Below are 25,460 nucleotides of genomic sequence, written 5' to 3' on the forward strand. Positions count from 1 at the left end.
CAATAGTAGCCTCAAGACCAACTGTAGAGAGGTCTCTGATCTCCTCCCTCTTCCAGGTTTCTCCTCAGAAAGAGGCCCCACCAATGTTTAAAGGAGCGGTTCCCTGAACATGTGTGGTAAAGTGAAGCTACGTGGTTCAAAATGTGGACTGTGCAGACATGGACATGAGACATGCAGATTCACCTACAATAGAGAAATTGCTGCCCACTTGTGATGAGTGTGACTAACTGACAGTCCCTAGCTGTTTGCTCATACAAGATTCACCTCAGATTTTAAGGCAGAGTCCTTTAAGTTTCACAGTGGCCTTCAGTGATTGTGCAAGGTCTTGGGCAATAGTGTAGCCATTCTTTCTCCACATAGGACTCCTTCAATGCATAATCTTTGCTCTGTTGCTCCACATTGGTTTAGCAAAGATTTTGTAGGGTCAGTGACAACTACCCATACCTAAACCTTCCTCCTTCTCTTTCTTTCCACAGGTATTTCTCACCTATGAGAAATAAATCTTTCACACATAACTTCATCTTAGCATCTACTTTCCAGAAAACCCACCCTGCCTCAACTAGTTAATCTCCATACTTTCTCTATGTAATTAAGGAGACATCTTTCAGAGGATTATACTAATGTCATCATATTGCAACTAGATTAGTAGAAAGCCATGATATGGGATTGGCAACTGTGACATGCAATTGTCTAATTATGGGGGCCAAACCTAGATTTTAGTATAGAATAGGTATGTATGTGTATGTGTATGTGTATACGTATATATATGTACATATATATATGTATGTGTATATATTTGTGTGTGTTTATAGAAAGAGAGAAAGAGACAAAGAGAGATGATAAAGTGAAATATTTTGGTAAGCCTCATGATGTATTATATTGTCAAAAGAGGATAAAAAATAACAAAAGAAAAATTTATGACTGAATAATGAAGCTATTAGTTTTCAACTTGCTGGGTAAAAGAGTCATAATCTCATAGCTTTGTATCAACAGCTATCTTTGAGTACCCAAGAGAAAAATAGTGCTCATGATTAACACCTACAAATTGAGAGAGGTATAAATTTAAAGCATGGCAAAGACAGAAAAAGAAATATATTCTGATTTTAACTCTATTCCATGAATCATTTTGAGCAGAAATTTATAATTTCCAAATAATTGAAAAACAAATTAATACAAAAATTATTTTCTAAGATAATAAAAGAGCCCTTTATTAGACAATACAAAATTGATTTGAAATATGCTGGGACCAAGTGCTTATTCTTCATATAAAGTGAAAATATAATCTCTTTGTCCTCCCATAGCTATGATGAGAGTATAATTTATTATACTCAGAAAGAGCACATGTTCACAGAAATTATGCCCTTTATAATTCTGTTGGGCATTTTATTACCATGTCTTCAGTGATATGTATCATTTCATGGACAATTGGCACTTCAAAAGGTTCAAACATTAACATTTTAATTCATCTGCAGACTTATTCCAGAAATAAGCTATACACAACATGGATTCTCTATTACATCTTCCCTTGGGCAACTGTCAACTTCTACATGTAACTATTCTTTGTGGTTTTACCTTTTCTTGAAAATGGGTATTTGACATTTGATTATTCATATAAAGACATTTTATTTGAAAAAAAATAGAGTTGTGGATGTGGACATTATCAAAGGAGTGAATTAAATCAGGTTTTGAACAAAAGCTTAGTCAAATTATTTCCTGGATAGTCAAGAATTTTGTCCTCTTTACATTAAAAAATGAACATAATCCAGTATGAAAACAAAGCTGTAAGGGGCAATATAAAAAGTAACTTTCCTTTACACATATATGTTCCATAAGAAAAAGTTTTTTGCTTTCTAGAATTTGATAATTTCCACATTAGAAATATAAATTTTAAATGATAGGCTTCCTATGGATGAATTATTTTTGTCCATCAGCTGCCTATTGATTCATTGAAGTTTGCATTTATGACAAGGGACTAAAGGTGTTGGGCTTATTTCATCAGAATCAGAACAGAAAAAAAGCAAAGTAGTAATTTACTTGAGTAAACTCTAGCAGAGAATGGTTATGTAAGAAGGCTACTGATCAAATCATTCTTCACTTCAGAGAAGACAGAAGTATTAATAAACAGGGTAGTTTGGCGGCTCATAAAGTAAATAAATCCTAGAATAAGAAAGAAAGTAGTAGAATTTCTCTCCTTAGAAATCTTTAATGAGAGAGATATTTTTCCTTGGTTATCTTTAAGTTCTACAATTCTTTGATTCTGGATGGCTGTGGTATTTATTTCTTGAAGATCATTTGATTAGTTTCCACCTACTTTGACAAAATGCTTCATGTATGCTACTTTTAAAAAATCAATGAACAGATTTTGTTTTTCAGAGCATTTTTAGGTTTATAGAAAAAATAAGAAGAAAGAATTCCATATACTCCCTTTCCTCTCCACTGCTACAGCCATTTTCCTCTCACATTAAACATCTTGCATTAACATGGTACATTTCTTACAACTGATGAATCAATATTGATACATTATTATTAATTGAAGCCCATAGTCATATTAGGGTTCAGTTCTATGGGTTTTGAAAAATGCATAAATATCATGTATCCACCATTACAGTTTCATATGGAATAGCTTCATTACCCCAAAAATCCCATGTTCTATCTATTCTTCCCTCCCTGGAAACCACTGATTATTTTACTCTCTATGGGTTTTCCTTTTCCAGAATGTTGTATAGTTGAAATCATACTATTCTAACATTTTCAGACTGGCACTGCCCTTTCAGTGCTGGGTCCTCCATCCCTGCTTTGTAAATCAGCGTGTCTCTTAAAATAGAAAGTGAAGAATCTTAAACAGCATGTGCTTTATTACATAGGTGATGCTTACATTTAAGAACTAACTTCTACAGATTTTATCCAAATGTTTAAGGATACTAATGATAATATAACATCAAGTTCTAGCTAGATGACCAAATATGAGTTTATTTTGAATCATAACCTAAATCAGTATGTGCTTTTTATACACTAGTGTACATGTACATTTTTATTTGGTATATTTAAGTTATTAAGAATTGTTTTTAGCTTTTTTAGAATCTGACATCTATGGAAAAGCATATTTTTCAATATTGAATATCATATACAACCTGAAGCAAAATATTGTTAATATGTCAACTACATTATGTATAATCTTCTTTCTCAATTTTACTGTCTATAGTGGAATACATCACTAATGTATTCCCCCCTCTAATTATTGTTGAGGTTGTGGGATCTTTTTTAATTTTCATAATATTTTTTTGTCACAATTGTTTAAAATACTCCTTTACCCCCTGATTTTTGAATATGATGGTTATGTGAGACCGTGACTTTAATGACTCTATAAACAAATCACTACTTTTACGTTGTGCTCTGTTCATGAGACCAGAAGAGGAAGCCTTTCATGATCATCAGAAATTCAAATTATCTGTTTCACTCTATTAAATATAGAACCATGATAGTTATGTTATCTTTATCACTTTAAAAATATAGTGTAGTCTACAAAATATAGAAGTGCTGTAGGTGCTAATTTACATCCTGTTAATTAAATGAAATAGCTTCAGAAAGACAGAATAATATTTTTTCCCCTTAAGTCCATTCCTGAAAGGGATTCCCAGAAATTATGGAGATTTGAGACTAAAAATTAAAGCTCTTTTGAACAAGACATCCTATGCATTCTATCCCTGCAATGAATGAAGCCAAACGTTGCTTAGCACAGAGATAGTGAAAAGAAAATTACAGTTAAAGTTACTAGTTATGTTTTCAGCACTATGACATCTACATATATTGCCTTATTATTTTTAAATATTTTACTTATTTATTTGAGAGAGAGAGAGAGCATGAGCAGGGGGGAGGGGTAGAAGGAGAGGGACAAGCAGACTCCCCGCTGAGCAGGGAGCCCAATGTGGGGCTCCATCCCAGGACCCTGGGATCATGACCTGAGCTGAAGTGAGGCTTAACCAACTTAGCCACCCAGGCACCCGTATACTGCCTTATTTTTAATCTTCATATAAACTCTATAAAGAAGAATCTAGTATCATACCCATTTTACAGATGAGGAAACTGAAAAACAATAGGTTTACCTTTTGCAGACACAGCCCAAGAAAGAAGAGATATTCACACTAAGGCAGCAGTATCAGGACAGACAGTACTGAAGTACTAACATGTTGCCTACATGCTCTTTTACTGACTTATTTTCTTTATTAAATAAATATATTACAGAAAATAGATTTTAAATAATTATTAATTATTTCAAAGGGGTATTATAGAAACTATTCAGTTTCTTTTTTTTTTTAAACTTTTTATTTATTTATTCATGAGAGACAGAGAGAGAGAGAGAGAGAGGCAGAGGGAGAAGCAGGCTCCCAAGGAGCAGGGAGCCCGATGCGGGACTCGATCCCAGGACCCTGGGATCATGACCTGAGCCGAAGGCAGATGCTTAACCATCTGAGCCACCCAGGCGCCTGAAACTATTCAGTTTCAAAGCAGATGAGGTAAGCTGATATAGTCAAAGGAGTAATATATCCTTTTAGAAAGCAGATTTTATTGGCTAGGTCACATTTTCATAGAGCCTCTTCTTTAGAAGACCAATAAAGCTTCCATTTTGCTTATCATAAATCCATTCCTTATTTAAAATGGCATTAGTTAGCCATATATAATATTTAAAACTTAGATGGTTGTACACTTTGTTAACTTTCTGAATATTTCCAAGGTAGTGTTTTATAAAAATCTAATTTATATTTGTACAAAGATAAAAGAATTAACGAGAAATGATCTTGGAGGATCCTTGACAAATCAAACCGGGCTTCTTATATGAATTTCTTTTGCTTTTTTTTTTCTACAGAATTTATCATTCTCTCTCTTCCTTTTATTTGGAGCCTAGAAATGTTAGGAAGCTTTGTGTATACAAACTTTTTAATCACAGAATCACAGATATGAACTATTGTGATATACTGTGCCAAATGCTCAGAGAGAGACACAGATCTATGGCTTTGTTCCTGTCTTCAATAAGTTTATCATTTGGTGAATAAATAAAACAGAAGTGACAACAAAATGCACATATGAGAAGTAAGCTTTTATTCATAACTAGGGTCTGTATATTGTTTTCTGCAAAAATCCATATATTAAATATTTTAGGGTTTATGGGTCTTATATGGTCTCTTATATTTAACTATTTAAAAAAATATATCTCTTTTAAAACATAAAAACTGTGCTTATCTCTTAAGGTATATAAAAAAAGAAAAAGAAAAACAAACAAACAAACAAACAAACAAAAACAAACAGGTGGCAGACCAGACTTGGCTTGTGAACCATAGTTTTGTCCATATCTGACCCGTAGCAATATATTTATAACACACTGCATTTCTACTGTTAACAATGGAGTTACAGACAATGAACTAATTTAATAATTTTTTCACTTATATACAACACAAGAAACCTACATATTAATAATAAAATCTCCCCCATTGGAAGTTAGACTACAGTAAATCTAAACTCTTCAATATACTGTCTTGAATTAAAAAGTTAGTAAATAAAATCTCTGTGTACACACACACACACACACACACACAGAGAAACCTGTTACAAAGCCTCAGGACAAAAGTTTTCTCTTTACCCCAGAGGGAACACTCCATGACTCTTGTACATAAATTTTCTGCTCACTAGTATAGTTTCTTTATGATTTTGTTCTGATTTCCCTGTCCACCCTCTGTTAGAATCAATAAACTAGAAATTACAGAAAATCTCTAATAAATAGACCTCTTACAATGGCCCAAGGAGAGTTGTCTAAAAACAGAAAAAGAAAAAAAGAAAAGAAAGTCTCACAAATGTAAATAAAGCTGTACTATAAACTACAGTAAAGTAAAATAGAAAATGTTCATATTGGTGACTCTATTCTAAAGCAAAATTATGTTCAATAGCCTCTTTGAAAAGATAGGAAAGTAGCCAATAACTTTTAGAAAAACTCTTATTCAAATACTTAGAATTGTAACATTTGAAGTTATGATAAACCCAGGAATAATCTTTGAATTCTTTTTTTTTTTAAGATTTTTTTTTATTCATTTGACAGAGAGACAGCGAGAGAGGGAACACAAGCAGGGGGAGTGGGAGAGGGAGAAGCAGGCTTCCTCATAGAGCGGGGAGCCCGAGGAGGGGCTCGATCCCAGGACCCTGGGATCTTGACCTGAGCCGAAGGCAGCCGCTTAACGACTGAGCCACCCAGGTGCCCCTAATCTTTGAATTATTATCTCTCTACATCCATTCAAACGTTCCATCAATGTCTCTCTGAATATATATTTCCAAATTCATCTTCCCTTCTCCATTTCTACCACTATATTCTAGATTGTCTCTTGTTGGAACAACTGCAACTGTTTCCTAATTGGTTTATCTGACTCAGGTTCCCTCTTAGACTCTAATTCATCTTCCACTTATCCATCAGAATTAAATTTCTAAAACAATGATCTGATCCTGTTGCTTTTCACCTTAAATATTTTCAATGGATTTGCATTCCCAACCTCCGACTCCAACCTTCCTATTACTGCATTCCATATCTAGCTCAACCCCATCCTCTCTGTTTGGTCCCCACTAATCTTCTCAGAGAGGCTGTGTTCTAAGAAGCTCCTGTCTTCTCACAGACATCCCCCTACTTTGTGTGCTAAACTCCACTCCCTGCCTCCCTGTCTGTGATCCATCCAGTCATTTTTCAACACAAAGCTAATTGCCATCTTACATTTTTGAAAACTTCTTTGACAACCCAAGATTGAAACCATTACTAACTGCCTTCTGCTCCTGTCATAGTTTATACAATTAGTGTAGCACTTGTCAAACTGTGTTTTATTTATTTGTATATATATCTCCCTTGCCAGACTATGAGTTCTTTTATGAGATTATCTGTTTTTGCCTTCAGATTTCTAGCACAGTCCTAGCACAAAGCAGGCACTTAATCAATGTTACCGAATTGAATTAATTGGCATTTGAGAGCAGGAATGTCTGGGTGCTTATAACCAGGACAAACAGTGTGTCCATGTAAAACAGAAAACTGATTATGTCTTAGATTTATGGACCAAAAGAAAGGTTATTACTCAAAATAATCATTTTTCTGCTGATCAAGTAAAATTGAAAGTATATGTGAAGAGTTTAGTCATTTTAGGTTAAAAACTTTTCTCATTAAAATACAAACCCCCTAAGAGTAGAGTGAAATGTTAAGCTGTTATGAGATGTTTAATCTCAAGAGTTAATCATAGATCTGGAAGCAGACTAGAGGTGAAAGGTAAGAAAAAGGATTTGGAGAGTCCTAGACTTCTTTATAAATTTTGATGGTGAATTTTATGTGCCAACTCAGCTAGGCCATGGTACCTACATATCTGGTCAAAAACCAGTCTTGATGTTTCTGTAAAGGTATATTTTAGATGAGAGTAACATTTAACTCAATGGACTTTGAGTAAAGCAGATTACCCTCCATCATGTGGGTATGCCTTATCCAATTAACTGAAGATTTTAAGAGAAAAAAGATGAAGCTCCCTAGAAAAGGGAATTCTGCCTCCTGACTGGACTGCCTTTGCATTGGAGCTGCAGGATAACTCTTCCCTGTCTCTGTTTCTGTCTATCTGTCTGTCTCTCTCTCTCCAAATATATAAATTTTCTTAATATATATATATATTAATTTGTTTAAAGAAGAGGAGAGTAGGTTACTGGCTACTCAAAAGAGCTTTTTAAAAATATTCACTACTACAGCCAGTCATGCACAAGCCTGATTCCCAATATAAGGCTTTTGAAAACAAACATAAAATGTGGGACCTCAAAATAAAGTAACTGTCAAGTATCATAATATGAATCTCAAATAACACATTTTACTTTATTTTAGTTTCTCTTCTCAGCAATTGGCCTGCATGCATTATCTCATTTTTCTCGCAAGTGGAACTTTCCGTGTTGTTATGTGGTCAGTTTACAATACCTAAGGGAGAATTACACATTTCATAGGCTGGGCTCTCAAACTGGCTAGGTGGCAATCCTGTTGCTAGTAGCACACGTTTGTTATTTTCTTCCTAATATGTTACAAATCTCTTAGGTTTCAGTGTTGTTTATTTTTCTAGTAACTGTTTTAGTAGAAACTATTCTCTAACCTCCTAATTTTTTTTAACCCAACATCATCTAATTGAAATGCTTTCTCATAACCAGTATTTTCAGGTATAAATTTTTATCATAGAATAAGAATATCTTTATGCTTTAATGAGAATATCAAATTAGTTTCACCTGCAAAAGCAAAGCAAACAAGAGTTCTAACCAGAGGAACATTGCACTTTTCCTGTATTCTTAGCAGCTACATCTCCTGAAAGACACATTTACCCATACATTATATAATTCTCTGTAGCTTCATTTGAGCTAACATACTTTCATTACTGAAAAGAATTATATTTTCTTTTGCAGTCTATTTCCCTGGTTCATACAATCTTAAAACCAAAGTGCCTGGTAGCATTATGCAGTTCATTCTCCAGGATCCTACCCTCTGGCAGTGAACTCATCCAAGACAAGGATTTCTCGAGCTACATAAGATTTTATACCATCAACCTAATAATCCTATAGATTTCCAGAGCATAAGATGACGTGTATGTGTGTGGAAATATATGCATATAAACATATATACATATTAAGCTTGTTAACTTATTACATATTTAATAGATTTAAGTGGAACTTTCCACTAAGCATTTTGTTCTTTTGCCATTTCTAACCAGAAGTGTGACTCCTCCCTGATATGGGGAGTCTCTTGGCTGTATCTTTTGCCAATATCATGCATAACATGCTTAGACATTTCCTGTGAATGAGAAATGCATTGCCTCACAGCAAAGTTAGGAATGTTGAATAGTTTAGTTTTAGAAAGTTGTGTCACATACTACACAGAGCAGTTTAATCCCACCCCACCCTCCCCCTACCCCATTGGACCATCTAGAATTACATCTGCCATCACCGTAGTAACCTTGAATTTATCGACCACACCCACACAGGCTTATACTGGAATCATTTCAGGTTACTAAACAAATCATTTTGGAAATTGGTTTTAAAGGAGTCTCAGATTTCAATTCCATAATTCAGGCCACCTATTCATTTTTATGGTATTCATAATTGGATTTCAAGAGTTGTTACTTTTTTACTTCTACTGCCAACTTATCTACCAGAGTATCTACCAATTATGGACACTTTATCCTAGTTCTTGACCAGTAGGATTCTGCCTTGATAGGAATTCTAGTCAGGGTTCAGTTTTAGGAAACAGAACACACTTTATTTTTCAAAGAAAGAGATTTAAGAGAGTGTTAGGTATGTAAAAAATTACTGGAAGAGCTAGAGCACAGAATTTTAGGCTAGCCCAAGCTTTCCAAAGGAGCTACAATTTCTGTCCTAGTCAGATTGTTGGGAAATTGAGTAGCCAGTACCAGAACTTGGTTTTAGAACCAAAACCCATATGTGTTGTACTACTCTGTTTTGGCTAGGTCATGTTGTAATAAAAAAGAATTCTTAATCTCAGGAAACAAACTGAGGGTTGCTGGAGTGGTGGGGGGTGGGAGGGATGGAGTGGCTGGGTGATGGACATTGGGGAGGGTATGTGCTATGGTGAGCGCTGTGAATTGTGTAAGACTGATGAATCACAGACCTGTACCTCTGAAACAAATAATACATTATATGTTAAAAAAAAAAAAAAAGAAGAAGAAGATAATGGGAAGGGAAAAATGAAGGGAGAGGAATCGGAGGGGGAGACGAACCATGAAAGACTATGGACTCTGAGAAACAAACTGAGGGTTTTAGAGGGGAGGGGGGTGGGGGGATGGGTTAGCCTGGTGATGGGTATTAAAGAGGGCACATACTGCATGGAGCACTGGGTGTTATACGCAAACAATGAATCATGGAACACTACATCAAAAACTAATGATGTAATGTATATTGATTAACATAACATAATAAAATTTTAAAAAGAAGACATTTGGTAAAATCTAAGGAAATTTGAGTAATATGGGCTTTAGTTAATAATAATGTATCCACAGTGGCTCATTAAGTGTAGCAAATGTGCCATACCAATGTAAGCTGTTAATAATAGGGGGAAGCCAGCTACAGGGTAAATGGGAAGTCTCTGTACTACCTTTGAAAATTTTCTGGAAATCTAAAACCATTTTAAAATTAAATGTTTATTTAAAATAAAAATTTAAAACTAAAAAAAAAGAAACCTCAAAATCTCATTGCATTAAAACAAAAAAACACAAAACTTTATTTCTTGCTCACATAAAGACCACCGTAAGTCATGGGGATTCTCTTGGGCAGCAGCTTTCTATGAGATGGCTCATGGTTGTGTCTCTATGTAAATATGGGGCTTGTGTGAGTACCATGGCAGGGGGAAAAAGAGAAAACAGTTCAATGGTTCTTAAATACTTTCCCCCAAAAGTTACATATGTCACTTTTGCTTGATTCTCATCAGTCACAGCCAAGTCACATGGCTACCTCTGACTTCTAGTGGTCAGGAAAATCTACCCATACCTTGCATCTGGAAGGAGAAATATTGATGAGCAGTACTAGTGACTACCATAGTATGTCCTTTTAATGCTCCAAAATTCCATCTAACTGTCGCAAGAGACTCAAAGACAAGACTTCTTGGTGTTCATGACTGTCTCTATATGAGGTCCAGATGTGCTTGCTCTTAATCCAGAGATCTACATACTAAAGACAGATTATATGCCTTAACATCAAACTAATAGACATGAACAGAATTACTGCAATGAGCACTTCCACTTTATGAGGAGAAGAATGGAGGATACATAGAAGACACTGGTCTGTAGCATTCCAAATTCCCAATGAACTTAGGTGTGGAAATATTCCTTCATTATGCCCTTTTCCTACTCATGAAGAGTATCTCCTCTGACTGTGGTCCCTGAGAAATTCTTCTTTTGCCATTTTCCTCCTTGGTTATGCAACACCTGGGCATTGGGGAAAATGACTTTCTTTGTTGCAGAGCAGCTTTCTCAGACCAATTCCTGCTTGTACAAGTTCGTGAGCCAAAGGTTCACTTGAGGTCTTCAGTTAGAGATTACTTTTAGTTTGGTCTTTGCTTCCTTTGGTAGGAACCTCTTGAAAAATTTAGTAGACTTTTGACTTAATTACAATCAATAGCACATTCTAATAACCAAATCCACTGTTCCTCTCAGGACATTATTTGCAAATTTGTAGTATTTATTTAGTTTCTGTCTCACCAGCATCTCTCTTTTTTGACCAAGTTGTGATTCTGTATACCTTGGTTGTGGTAGCTCTGTGACTGAGATGTAAATTAATCTCATTTCCATGAGACACTTTAACTAATTAAAAGGTTTACTCAGCCACACACTTAATTGCATCTTAAATCTGAGATACTTTAATCCGTTCAGAGATTATAATAACAGATGTAATAGTCACACCCTTAATTTGATTCCTGTCATTCAAAGCCTTCTATTTTTTCTTTAATATGTTTTACAAGTATGTGAATAGTGAAGGCCTGAGAAATAGCTGCCTTTTCCAACCCTGGAAATCCCTAAGTTTCTCGTTTATTTCTATTCCTTTTTACCTCGTTTGTTAAATGGTCTACTTCTTTTCTGAGCTCATTTCTTTCATACACCTTCCAACCACAGTCAATAGTAATTGATACACACTACTTATGTTCACTTTGCTATCTTATTCCTCAAGTACAAGTCTTCCCATGTTTCCTTAAAAGTCCATTTTACAAATTATTTTGTCAATGAATATTATGGACTATCAATTTTCAAACTCAAATAACAGTCTTCTCATCACTTCTGTCAAGCCACTGATACATATTTTAGGCTTTGTTATCACAACATTCTCAACCTGGAATCAGCATCTATAGTATTGACATTAGCCTGGTTCACGCTATGGTAACAAATTATCCCCAGATCATGGTGATTTAAAATAACAATGGTAAACAAACAAACAAAAATGATAGTACATTTCTTGCTCAGACAAGATTTACTATATATCTGAAGACTGTCAAAGGCAGTGATGCATGTGATGGCTTAATTGCAACTCCTTTTCAACACATACTTCTACCTTTGCTGTGGCCAAGAAAAGGAAAAAGGTAAAGAATTACATATCAGCTCTCGTATGCTTCTACCTGGAAATGATACATACCACTTTCTTTACATTCTCTTGGTCAAAGCAAGTAATGTGGCCCCACCTACTTCAAGAGGTTTAAGTGCAATCCTATCACATGTTTGGAAGATAAATCCTCAAAATATTGGTGCATGGCACTGATGAGTAACACAATTGTGACACAGGAGTAAGAAAGCTATTCCTGCTGCCTCTGTAACTGCTCTTCAACTACTACAAGTCTTGTGATTGGACATTGAAATCCTGAGTCTAGCTGTCTCTGATGACCCATCTGTTTCTGGGCACTCACAGTTTTATGGAATGAACAAAAAATCCAGAAAGATGGCATCTACTTCTATTCTGTCTGCACAATTTTATATGAAGAACATTATTTTATAGAATCTAATTTGTATTTAGAAACATCTAGAAGAAAGTCTGAGAAAGGTGGGTTTTAGCTTTCTAGAACCTGACGTATAGGACAGCATACTATAAGAACCTGGACTGGAAGCTGAGGGCTAACCTATCGTATGAATACACTGTTTCATGATCTATATCCTGTTTCTTCAAAGATTCTGTAGCTCTGTATAATCTTATCTCTGTCTGGTAGGGAATAGTATGTGACAACAAGTCTAATTTGCTTCCTGTGATATTTAAAAAAATATTTGGCCTCTTCAAGTCTCCCTTTGCTCATAGCTAAATATAAGTACTTTCACTGTTTATCATAACATATATTTCTTCAACCTTTTGTTTATCCAAATTGGAATCCTTATAGCTTGTCAATAACATCTACCTTAAAAGGTAGATCCAAAATCTGAATATAATCTTCTGGAAAAAAAATCTGTAAAGAGAAAATATACAATGTTTTATCCTTATTATTCAAGTTATACTATTACTCATGGAAACAGAACTAGTCTGCTATCACCTGAAAAGTATCAAAATATTTTTCATCATTGTTTGGTTTTGCTTAAAAAGCAAACTAATTGGTAGGAAAATTGCAAATCTTGCTCAATATATTTGTATTTTGCATAATTTGAAAAATGATTGATTAATTTTTGATAAGAAGATTGACAAAATGAAATTTTCAAGTGAAAGACTATCAAGTAATTAAGAGAGAGTGAGAGGCCTTTGGGAAAATTGAAAAATATATAGGCAAAAACAATCTATTTCATTATCCTTCTACAAAAGTATAAAATAAGGTAAAGTTGTTATATTGGCTTATATAATTATGACAAAAAACTACACTAATGATGAAAAGCAATTTTTTAGATCATAGATTCAGGAATGTTTTCAAACACTATGATTATATCCCATCTGTTATGTTTCATTTTTCATCTGTTTTTAACACTGTCGAATGTTCTCTCCTTGAAAATCTGTCCTGGCCCACTATCTATGACCTCTCCTTAGTGACTTATGAAGTCCCAGGGCTATAAATTCTGCCCATGTGCTGGTAATTTTCAATTTAACCTCTCAATTATGATCTCTTTGCTAAATTCCATATTCCAAAACAAACTTTCTACTTGACATCTTCATTTTGATATGAAATTATTTCAACTTAAATGTAAACTCTAATTTTCAATCTCTCTCTCAATTTATTCCTCACCTACTCCTTATTAGGGCACTCCACCATTTATTTACCCAGTATCTCAGATGAACATTGGAATTAATTTTCTTCATTTTTTTTTTTAATACTAGTAAACCCTGTTGGTATTATTTCTAAAACATTCCATGAATACCTCCAGCTCGTCTCCATTTTTCTCTACAGCTACCATCTTGATTACAGGAAGCAGTTTGTAATCTATTGTTTGGATTACTGATTAGTCTACTGTTTTTGTAAGTTTTTTATCCACTTATTTTTCTGCTTCTTTACAACGCGCCCTCCACACAAAACCAAAAATATACTTCACAATTTTAAACCAAATAATGTCTTTTTTTTTTTTTTTTGCCTTAAAATCCCAGCATGGATTCTCATCTCAGGATAAAAGCCAATCTTTTTATGACCTGATGACTTCCAGAAGAAGTTATGGTTCAAGAACAACCAATCAATAATATACAAACAAGCAAAACTACTTAAAAGTTTCAGTGATTTGATTTTTTTTTTCCCTCCTTAATGCTATATATCCATTATGGGTTACAGGAGGACTTTGTTTAGTAGAGTCTCTCAGACCCTAAGCTAATAGAACAACCACTCTCTTGAATGTTGCCAGTTGCCACACAAGAGTGAAGAAAGAGGTTTGAAGAGACTTTGATGGGCAATTAAATGCTGGACCCAAAATATAAAAATGCCACTCCAGTTCACAATTCGTTGTCCAGAATTGGACAACAATACTGACATGGTCCCATTTAATCACAAGAAAGCTAGAAAATGCAATTCTACCTTGTGTCTGCAATGTACGGAAATGGAAAAACCAAAGTATTTCACAAACATCACTAATGACTATCAAAATATATATGATCCAACCCCTGTATTGTTTTAAGTATTCTTATTTTCAGAATGTGCTGAAAATATATTCTGTTATGCTAAAACACTGTGCTTGTTCTCATTTAGGAGACTTTTCAGTTGCTGGTCCCTTTTTATAAAATTGTCTTTCCTCAACTCCATGCATAGTTGCCTTTCTGTTATCATTCAGAATTTAGTTTAATATAAAGTAGATTCTCTAATCTCCATATTTTTTCATCATATCATTTTGTTTTAAATTCTTTGGCATACTATCTATATGAAATTTTTAAAAAGTTCTTTGTTTACAAATTTTCTCCCCCTGCCACCCAAGAATGTAAGTTTCATGAAAGTAAGACATTTTATTTTATCTCTTTTCACTGCTATATCCTTAGCATCTTTGGAGTGGATCTAATATGGTTTTTACATGAATGGAATTTGGATTAGCTTGGCATGAGTTGTTCTCTGAAAGTGAAAGTAAACTTCCTGAACAACCATGCTAATTGAATAAGCAAGAGTCACAGGATGCAAAATTGAACACACATTTATTTTCCTCCTCGACTACCCATTCAAACCAGTTCTGTGGAACTAGTTATTTCTCCAACTTCTGATGAAATTTGACGCACATTTTATATCATTTTTCAGTCTTAGATGATAAAATATTTTCTGGTTACTTCAAGCCAAGCAGTCTCATTTTAGTCAGTAAAATGTCCAATCATTTAATACTTCAAATTCATATGGAGTTTTACATTCTCACTTCCCTCCCCTTGGTCTTCGGGCTTGGAAAGCCTACAGTGGCACGAGGGATATGATGGGCTGTAACACTCACCTCTAACTTCTAACCTCCTCCATCATTATAACAGCACAAGGCTGCCTTTTAGTTTCTCCGGAGCTGGAGAACAAGAGAGGGAGAAGACAGATTTGAGGGTCGGGGGAGGTCATGTTTGCCTGATACCAAATTTTCTCTGGCCAGCTATTGTCTCTTCCTGATTCTCCCCAGACTTTCTAGACATTCAGAGCTGAGTTTGCTTTCATGACTTTGCAGAGAATTCCTTCCGTCACTGGGGACCTTTCTCTTGCAGTCCCCTAATTCTGACTGACAGTGTGCAACAGTATTCTCAGCTCTGGTTTTCTTAATACAACTAAAAAGTTGCTTGTTTTCCTAAATGACCAATATCTGGACTATGAGAAACACTCTTACTTCCTTGACAAATTGGGCAAGGGATTTACAACATTGTTTCCTTTCCCTGATCCACAGGGAGAACAACTAGTTAGCTCTCATTTCTCACTGATAATGCTTTTCTAGGTGTGGGTCTCATACTAGTATTTAACTGAAAAAGACTCCAAGAGATATAGGAAAAGCATTCTAAGTAGTCACTTTTAAGCTTCTTCTGCTATGCAAAGGTGGGGAGAAATGAGCACAGCAGGCCAGGCCAGGCAACAAGAGATTCATCAGTGGACAAGACAGGGTCCTTACTATCAAAGAGTTTGGAGTAGACAACTCGTGTTTGAGTGCCTTGAATCACTCTTAACTGCCCCCCTTGTAGATTCCTTGACTTCTGGATTCAACACTTCCTTTCTCAGCTTTTTAAAAAAATATTCTTTAATTTTTATTTATATGTTTAACTATGGTCAGAATATCCTTGATAACTTTTTATAGACTTTTTCAGGAAAAAGTCATATTCTTTCAAACTTTTCATCATTTTCAATTTACCAATCCAGTATTTTTTGCTGGTTAGAATGGAATAAACAGTACTCTTTCCTCATATTGCTCTTTTAATCTGTGTAAATATTATCATCAAGGAAAACATCTTTTATGTTTTCAGTATGACCAGACTGTCTATATTGGGCCTACTCAAAGTGACAACACATAATGAAGTAAGGAAGTTGTATCAGAACGTAATTCAGTTTGCTGCTTTCTTCACTGATAGAGTCTCTTTATGAAAAACAAATGCCAGCTGACCTAAACAATGTGTTGATGACAGGGGATTTTCATTCTGGCATAAGCTCCTATCTTGTTGGCCAGGTAAAATTCATGGACTGGTTGTGGTAGCAGATCACACTGTGAGAAGCTCTGATCTAAAGAATGAATGAATGAGTCAATATCACTTCAATCTGATTTTCCTTTCATCTTGCCCCCAAGGTAAATCTAATGGAGTCCTAGAAACGAATATACATAAAACCATTAATATGTTCCCAAAAGTCATATAGGATATTTTATAGGGGTCTCAGAAACTTTTAGAGCTACTCACTTTCTGAAGATCATGTCCAAAAACAAATTTATACAATTAATGAAGATCATCAATGTCCAAAGCAATGGTTATGGTAATATTAATGGAAAGGAACTTCTATGAAGATCAAGAAATCTCTTGCTTTCAATTAATTCCTACCTGTTAAAATAAATTTAGCTCAAAAGGAAATAAGAAAAAAGAATTCAATTTATTTTTAAGTGGAAAGATATGTTTAAATTTTGTCTCCAATAGCTAATTTCATTAAAAAGCCTAGATATGCAGTTAACAAGCTAAAAATAAATCTAAAAATTTGAGTCATTAAATCGGTCTTCAAGATTTGTGTTCTAAGAGCCTTATGACTAAAAGAAAATACCAGTTTTCTCAAAGTATCTTGGTTTTAAAGAGATCTAAATAGCAGTAAAGAAAACAGCAATCACCTGATTCTTGGAAATATTCATTTATTTAACTTTAAATATGCCATGCGTCTTTGAAAAAAAAGGTAAACAAGTCCCATGTGAAAATTGTTAAGATATTTCTTTTGTAATGTTAATGTTGCTGTCTTCATAAATCTCTGATTCTAGCCACAGCCCCTGCTCTCTCTGTCTTTGATTTATGTAGAAGCTGACCTGTGTCTAACCCTCTCTGGGGCCAGCCTCTAGGATTATGGGACTATGATCTGGTACATTCCTTAGAGGAAAAATTTAACTGAGAAATGTTTTTTCCTGACAAGTGATAAAGCCCTACTCTTTTTAGGTTACACCAAAGACAAAGGTGTGGTTAAAATAAATTGAGACTAGGAACACAGTATGAATTAAGGAGACAACTTAAGTAGAAGATTCTGTGTGTAAGAAAGCAAGATAAGACAAAGGAAGGGAGACAGCACGTAAATTGCCTGGAAGCTATCAATTCCTATTTTTATAAAGCTTAGACTCTAGGAGAGTAATTAGCATCAAGGCCAGATCAATTTTCCTAGACACAGTATTTTATTAGATTGCTACATGACAGCATACTAATTAAAACTGATTGGTCTAATTAGAATCCCATTAATAACGAGAAAGGTAATGACAGATATATCACTACATCCACAACACCTGATGAATCAAATGCTCCAACATTCAGGCAGTTCAGATACAGGTTTGGGTGGGTTTTTTTTTTTGTTTGTTTGTTTTTCTTTTTTGTAATTTGTTATTTTAAGAAAGGAAGAGAACAAACATGGTAGAGGGGTGATGGCAAGGGACAGCAAGCTCCCCAGTTCTCTGGTAGTGAAGACCTTCAAAAAACAATTAGTGAAAAACGAACACGAGAGAAAGCTTAAATAAATAATCATTTCAAAAAGGCTAAAGTAAGAATATAATGTACTTAGAGACTTGTAGGACAATAATAAATTCTCAATGTAATTCTGAAACAAGCTACCTGATTTAGTTTCTTACCTAAATACCATGGTAAAAAAAAAAGCAAAGATGAAATTAGATCAGTATAATATTTTTTCATAGTTATAATAATATAATCATAGTTTTGGATAGATTATGACATCAGAGTCTAATCTTGAAACACAATATTCTCTTTCTGTTGTTTCTTAACATCGAATCACTGTTCCCGCCCCAAGAAAAAATCCCAATTATACATATATCAGCATACAGACTGGGAGGCTAAGGCATATTAACAAAACATATTTATTACTCATTGAATAAATACTATTGGGTACCTTCCCCGTGCCAAATGTTATTCTAGGTGACAGAGATATAATCTCTGTCAAGTTTAGTTTCATAGGAGGAGCAGCAGTGAAAGAAAAGAGGTAACCAATTAAAATGAAACAAAATAAAAGCCAAAAAAAACCTTTGTATTCATGTAAAACCTTATTCTTGACCCCCTTCAGCAGCCTCCAAGGAGTACCTCAGTGTCCTTGAGCTCCTGTACCCTCTCTACTCCCATCTTTCAGTTTATCAGATGGCCTATCATTAGTTTGGACATAATTAAATACGAGCTATTCCTCAGGACCCAGGAATTTCCACAAACTTACCGAGTGCTGGCTTTCTGCATCTCTCTAGGACTCATGACACTACTTTTTGGCCAGTTCTGCCCTAGTCTCCTGGGCGTCTAGAACTCCTAGGTTCTAGCATTTTAGGGACATTCTAACTTCTACAATAACTACATGATAGATTTGGCCTATATGAGGTCCTATGTCTCTTTCTGCCTTCTTTTTTTATTCAAAAGAATTTCTTTGTATTGAGTACTCTAAGTGGGTTGTAAACCTTCATTATATATGCTAGATTATTCGATGAATTTCAAAAGCTCTGTCTAGAATTTTTCTGTATTTTATTTTTCTTTCCATGATTAGATTGGGTCTTCAGGATAGAAGTGGGAATATTTTAAACTTACTCCCAAATCATCATACACCATCCATTCTCAGTAAATTCCCCTCCTATAGGCTTGGCTCTTTTTTTCCCCAGATGACAAAGATAATATGGATTTTTCAACCTATTTCTTGGAGCAAGTTTTTATATAATTTATACTATAACTATGGGCCTCAAATGTTTCAGGCAGTCCCAATTTCAATTTCCTGTGTATGTGTGTTTAATAGAAAATTCTAACCATGTAAAAAACAAACTCCAGATATCAATAGCTTAACATAGCAAAAGTTTATTTGTTTATTCCAGTCTGTGCTGGGTAGTCGAGAGTAAGGGAAGAGAAGGGGACTCTACTCAAGCTGTTATTCACAGCCCCTAGTTCATTCCATCTTGTGGTACCATCATCTTTAACTCCAACCTTGGATTTTCAAATTTTCCGGCAGAATGGAGGAATAGATGGTGGATAGTATCTGACAGATTTTCATGTGTCAAGCCTGGGAGCAGCTTAGCTCACTTTTATCCATATTCCATTGGCCATAACTCAGGTACATGGTTCCAACCTAACTGAAAGGAAAGCGTCCTACATTTTTATGTGTCTAGAAAGGAGAGGGAAAATATTTGTAAGCACTAGCTTTCTGTGCCACATTCTATCATTCTATAACCAAATATACTTTTGTTCCTTTCCTTCCACACACAGGAACACCCTCTTTCCCTTCCCCAAAGGAGACAATCCCAAATTCCATCTAGTCTTTGCATCCAGCTGAAAGACCAGAAATTTTAGATGTTGTGTTGTTTAGTCATCTCTGTTGGGGTCAGATGTGGTCTTCTCGGTCTAGCAAATTTAGGGCTAAAAAGCCAGTTATATGCTTACTCCTCAACCCCACACTAAAAATTCAGTAATGGATCAGAAATAAGATGTCCTTTGACATATTTGAAAAGTAGATTTAGGAGCATACCTTGTTTGGGTTCTGCACAAATTTTATAATGAACTTCCTGCTGGATCAAGTCTGGGGGCCTGAAAGCTCTTTTACAGCTAGAAAGGTCAAAAGCTTTTAAAATCTGAGATCAGAGAACCTTTATCAATATAGTTTCATCAAAATCTTCATAGACTTCTAAATTATTTGGTTCTAATGATTCCATGTACCAGAAATACACTTGAAGTTCTTTTTAGACACGACTCACATTGTCTTCAGATTTTCCTCCTTGTCTCCATGTTTCTCCCTCTCATCATACTAGAGGCAACATTGAGATTATTGCATGTGAACGAGAGAGAGAGCCATCTTTTATCTGACCTTTGAAGAAGACTGGGTGTTAATGGACCTTCAGTGGTAAACAGAATTTTCCATCCTATTTCCAAATATATGATATTTAGGAGCAGTTGGCTTTTCAGTTAAGGCCCTAAATTTCTGAAATATTTCTTTTTATTTTTGCTTTTAAACCATCCAATTTCTAAAGCTCTTCTTTACTCATCACTTGTTGAAATACAATGCTAAACATAGCCAATATCAATACTCACTAACACTTTTTTCCTCCAGCCAATTCTCTCAGACATACTTGCTCAGTAGGTATATAGATTGTCTTCAAAGTTAATACAGGTAACATTTTTACCTGGTAAAAAATACCTGGTATTTCCTTTACATGTATCACCATATTTTCACTCCCCAATATCTATTTATTTCCCACTTTTAAGCAATTATGCCAATATCATCTATTTTGAGTTATTTTTTTCTTACACCAGCACCCTAACTCAATATTCCAGTTTTACTTTGTTTATATGCTATTATAACAAGCTGCCACATGCTGTTACAACAAACAACCCCAAAATCTCAGTAACCTAACTCAATGATGGTTTACCTAATAGTCACATCTTTCTTTTGTTTCTCTTTCCACACACAGAACATCCTCTCCAAAGGAGAAAACTCAAAATTCCATCTCATCTTTGCATCTAACTGAAAGACTAGAAATTAAAATGTTGTGTTGCTCAATCACATCTCTTGGGCTCAGATGTGGCTCCTTTTGGGACAGTAACTTCCAAAAAGAATCCATTAGGTGAGAGAGGAATGCTATGTTATACAGAGTCACTTAGGTACTCTGGTGTTTTCATGTTATACACTATGATTTTCAATGTTGTCTCTACCATTGCCATGCCATGGGAAAAGAGAGTGGAAGTTTACACATAACAGTTTTATGGGCTAGGCCTCCAAGCGCTCTGTATTACTTTTGTACACATTCCATTGGCCAGAACTCAGTTCTGTGTTCCTAACCTAAGTGTAACAGATCTAAGAAACACTGAAGAGCACTGAACATAAGAAAATAAAAAGAAACACAAGGACTGATGAGCATTCTTTGTCCTAGCCCCATAAATGCAAGAGGTTGTCATATCAACAAACACAATGATTAAGTTTCAAAGATATTTACTGTTTTTTGAGGAAATCCAGGACAGTATTTGGAGAAAAATTACAATCAGATTGAGGAGTGACTTTATCAGAGAGCCACTTCAAGGACCTTATATCTCCAATAAAACTTTACCTAAATTTTTAAAAAATCTTGATTATTCTTATAGAGAAGGTAGCATGAAAATACTGAGGGCATTAATTATTATAAGAATGCTGCTAACATAAATTAAAAAACGAGGTTTTTGTTTTTATTGTTAGTTTCAAGATAAGCAACACTGAAAACACTCAGAGTGGAAAAGGTCATATGAAAAGGATCAATGGGCTTGTTCCCTGAAGGAGCGTGGCTACATCAGAAGTAGACCGAAGCCAGAAAGCTAGCTTGAGTAAAACCCAGGAACGTAAAGCAGGGCTTCTGCCATATTGTAGAAATCTTGGCAAAATCTTAAACAAGACAGATATGTGTAATGAAGTACGAAGATCCAGGATTTGGTACAGGCTACAGTAAAACTCTACTCAGATCTCAACTGGCTATTAACACAGTGCACTGAAGTAACAAGAGACCATACATAGTTGGTCGGACATCTCTGAGGGTTCAAATTTTTACTTTTCATCTCCATACTAACTGTGTTCTTAGTCAGTCTCATACCCATCAGCAGATGCATACTCCTATATCCACAGACATCTTATGCTTCACAGCCATATTATCTCTTTTAGGAACAGAGATAGCTATATTTTGTGGAATCCATTTTCTCAAATTCTTCATCTAGAATTTCACCCTTTTTGGTACCCAAGGCTGGGGATGGCCATATTCTCAATGCTAGGGTTACCACTATGTCCTCTAATAGTGATTTAGATGCTAATATTTCATTTCTAAATTTCCACATATCAGTACATCATTGTAATATCATAATTTTGCCATGATAAGAAACCCACCAAACTCTTCCTATAATTTTTCAGTGAATTGTTTGAATTACTTGAATTCCTTCTCTACAAAATTCTGATCCACTTCCTCGGCTACCTTGTAAAACAACACCCTTATCCATGAGTTTATATCTCTTTCTTCAGCCCAGGAGATCTTTATGTTTAACAAAGATAAATGGGCCTTCTCAGGGCAGATATGTTTTTTTCAAACTAATGACATGACTCTGTATTTTGTTTACCCTGTCTTCATAGTGTCAAAGAGCTAAATTCAGATTCTGAATCTAGTTAACCAGTAAGTAGATGGCAAATAAAACTGAGAGTTAAGCCCAGCAGTTTCATGTGATGTTCAGACAATATTACTAGTAGGAATTTCAAGGACCATGTGAAATAATATCTGCCAAGGGTGATTTGTGCAAATAAGGTTGACTCTCACTACAAAACTCTTCCAAGGCTTATGTAAGTGTGATATGTACTTAATATTTATATAGATTTAAAAAAAATCAATTTCCATTGCACTTTACTTCTATTCTCAAATATTCATAGTCATAGAAAAATGTTTAGAAAGTTTACATTTTAGTTTTTATCCCTAACAAATAAGAGTTCACTTGATGACAAATTCTGGTGTACCATTAGGGAACCTGGCCTGCCACATCATATAACTGACAATTATTTTTGCACATAAAGTTTATTTATATAAGATGGAATATACGGACAATGTGAAATAATACATTTAAAAAGTCTATCTGTACCTTTCTCATTCCATTTAATATCTTCAACATTGTGTTATATTTAGCAAGGACAATGTTTTCTATTTTCTATCCTGTAGTATTTCAATTACTTAAATGTGCCTGCAACTTATTTACCTCTGTATCATTTTAAAGATTTTTTTTTTTAAAGATTTTACTCATTTGACAGAGAAAGACACAGCGAGAGAGGGAACACAAGCAGGAGGAGTGGGAGAGGGAGAAGCAGGCTTCCCGCGGAGCAGGGAGCCCAATGCCGGGCTTGATCTCAGGACCCCGGGATCACCACCTGAGCCGAAGGCAGACGCTTAACGACTGAGCCACCCAGGCGCCCTACCTCTGTATCATTTTAAATGCTTATTTTATGCCTAGAATATAGCAAATGTTCAATTAGATAAATTATAAATGAAAGAAAAATAAGAGAGGAAGGAAAGAAAGGGGAAAAGGAAGGAGGATGTCAGAAGAATTGAAGAAAGAAATGAAGATTTTTTTAAAAATAGAAAAAAATATCACTTTATTAGTTTTCCATTGTTATTTACTTCATTCCATCACATAATTAGTCATTTCTGAGCCCTACAAGTATGATGTTATTCTAAACTTCTGGATCTACTCTTAAAGAAAGGAAATTGTGTGGTACTATAATATTTTGTAGATGCTAAATTCATCAAAAAAAGGAATGCTGAAGAAAGCAATTGAACAGTATTTCATAAGCTTTCCAAATGTAACTTTTGTGTTGAGGATTCCTAAAAACACCAAATACAATTGTAAATTGTTTTCACTGAGATTTTCAACAGAATAAAAGTAAATGCTAGAATGTATGTAATGTTAAAAGGAAATCAGTGATTTCAAATCATGGTTTGCTACCTATAAACATATCTTTGTTTAATAGACATCTCAAACTTAACATTTCTAAATTAAACTGGATCTTTTCCCAAAATTCTGGCTTTACTCAGAATATCCCAGATCAATTGGTGGCAACTTCATCCTCCCAAAACTTTGGAGCTATTTTTGAATGCTCACTTGTCTCATGACCCATATTCAATGTTTCAGAAAATTGGTTAGTTCTACTTTGCAATGTACCCAGAATCACACCAGATTTTGCCAGTTTCCACTGCAACTATCACCAATCCATCATCATTTCTTTCCTGTATTATTGCAAAAGTTTTTGGTTTTTGGTTTTGGGGTTTTTTTGATGTTTTTTGTTTGGCTGGTTGGTTTTGGTTGTTTAACTTTTTATAAATTATTATTGAGGTATAATTGACTTATAACATTATGTTAGTTTCAGGTGTACAACATGATTGGATATTTGTACATATTGTGAAATAATCACCACCATTAGTCTAGCTAATGTCCATCACCATATGTAGTTATAAACTTTTTTCTTGTGGTAAGAACTTTTAAGAACTACACTTTTAGCAACTTTCAAATATGCAATAGTGTTATTAACTATAGTCATCATGCTGTATATTATATCCCCATGACTTATTTATTTTATAGCTGAAAGTTTGTACCTGTTGACCCCCTTCACCCTTTTTACCCACCCCCACCACCTGCCTCTGGCAACCACCAATCTATTCTCTGTTATCTGTGAGCTTGGTGTTTTTGTTTTCTATTTCTAGATTCCACATATAAGTGAAATCATATGGTATTACAAAAGGTTTTTAACCTGTCTTTTTGTTTTCAATTCTTTCTTCCTACAATCTGTTCTCAAGCTAGAGTGATTATTTATCTATTTATATATTTATTTTTAAGATGTTATTTATTTGAGAGAGAAAGAGAGGAGATAGCAAGAGAGAACATGAGCAGGGCGAGGGGTAGAGGGAGGGAGAGAAGCAGACTCCCTGCTAGGCAGGGAGCCTGCCGCAGGGCTCAATCTCAGGACCCAGGGATCATGACTTGAGTCGAAGGCAGACACTTAATTAATTGAGCCACCCAGGTGCCTTAGAGTGATCTTTTATTTTTATTTTATTTTATTTTATTTTATTTTAATGTTATGTTTATTTTTATTATGTTATGTTGGTCACCACACATCATTAGTTTTTGATGTAGAGTGATCTTTTAAAAACATAAACCTGACCATGTCACTTTTTCTTTTCAACCATCCAGTAGTATCCCATGTCATCTAGAGTAAAAATCATAGTCCTCCCAAAGGCCTTCAAGGCCCTACTGAACCTGAAACCCACCATTTGTGGCCCTCTCCTCCCTAACTAGGAGCCCCCAGCCATATTCATTCTGTAATAGCTATACTGACCTCC

At 34.9% G+C, this 25,460-nt stretch overlaps 1 long non-coding RNA gene across 1 annotated transcript; it reads right to left on the reverse strand.

The window, feature by feature from the left end:
- Positions 1-15,183: 15,183 nt before the first annotated feature.
- LOC113918194 lies at positions 15,184-16,945 on the reverse strand. Its single transcript, XR_003518470.1, has 3 exons — positions 16,819-16,945; positions 16,530-16,645; positions 15,184-15,458 (listed from the first exon to the last, which is right to left on the reverse strand). It is a non-coding gene; the product is annotated as an uncharacterized LOC113918194 (long non-coding RNA).
- Between the last annotated feature and the right edge of the window lie 8,515 nt (positions 16,946-25,460).

Source organism: Zalophus californianus, chromosome 1, assembly GCF_009762305.2.
Source record: "Zalophus californianus isolate mZalCal1 chromosome 1, mZalCal1.pri.v2, whole genome shotgun sequence".
Classification (NCBI taxonomy): domain Eukaryota; kingdom Metazoa; phylum Chordata; class Mammalia; order Carnivora; family Otariidae; genus Zalophus; species Zalophus californianus.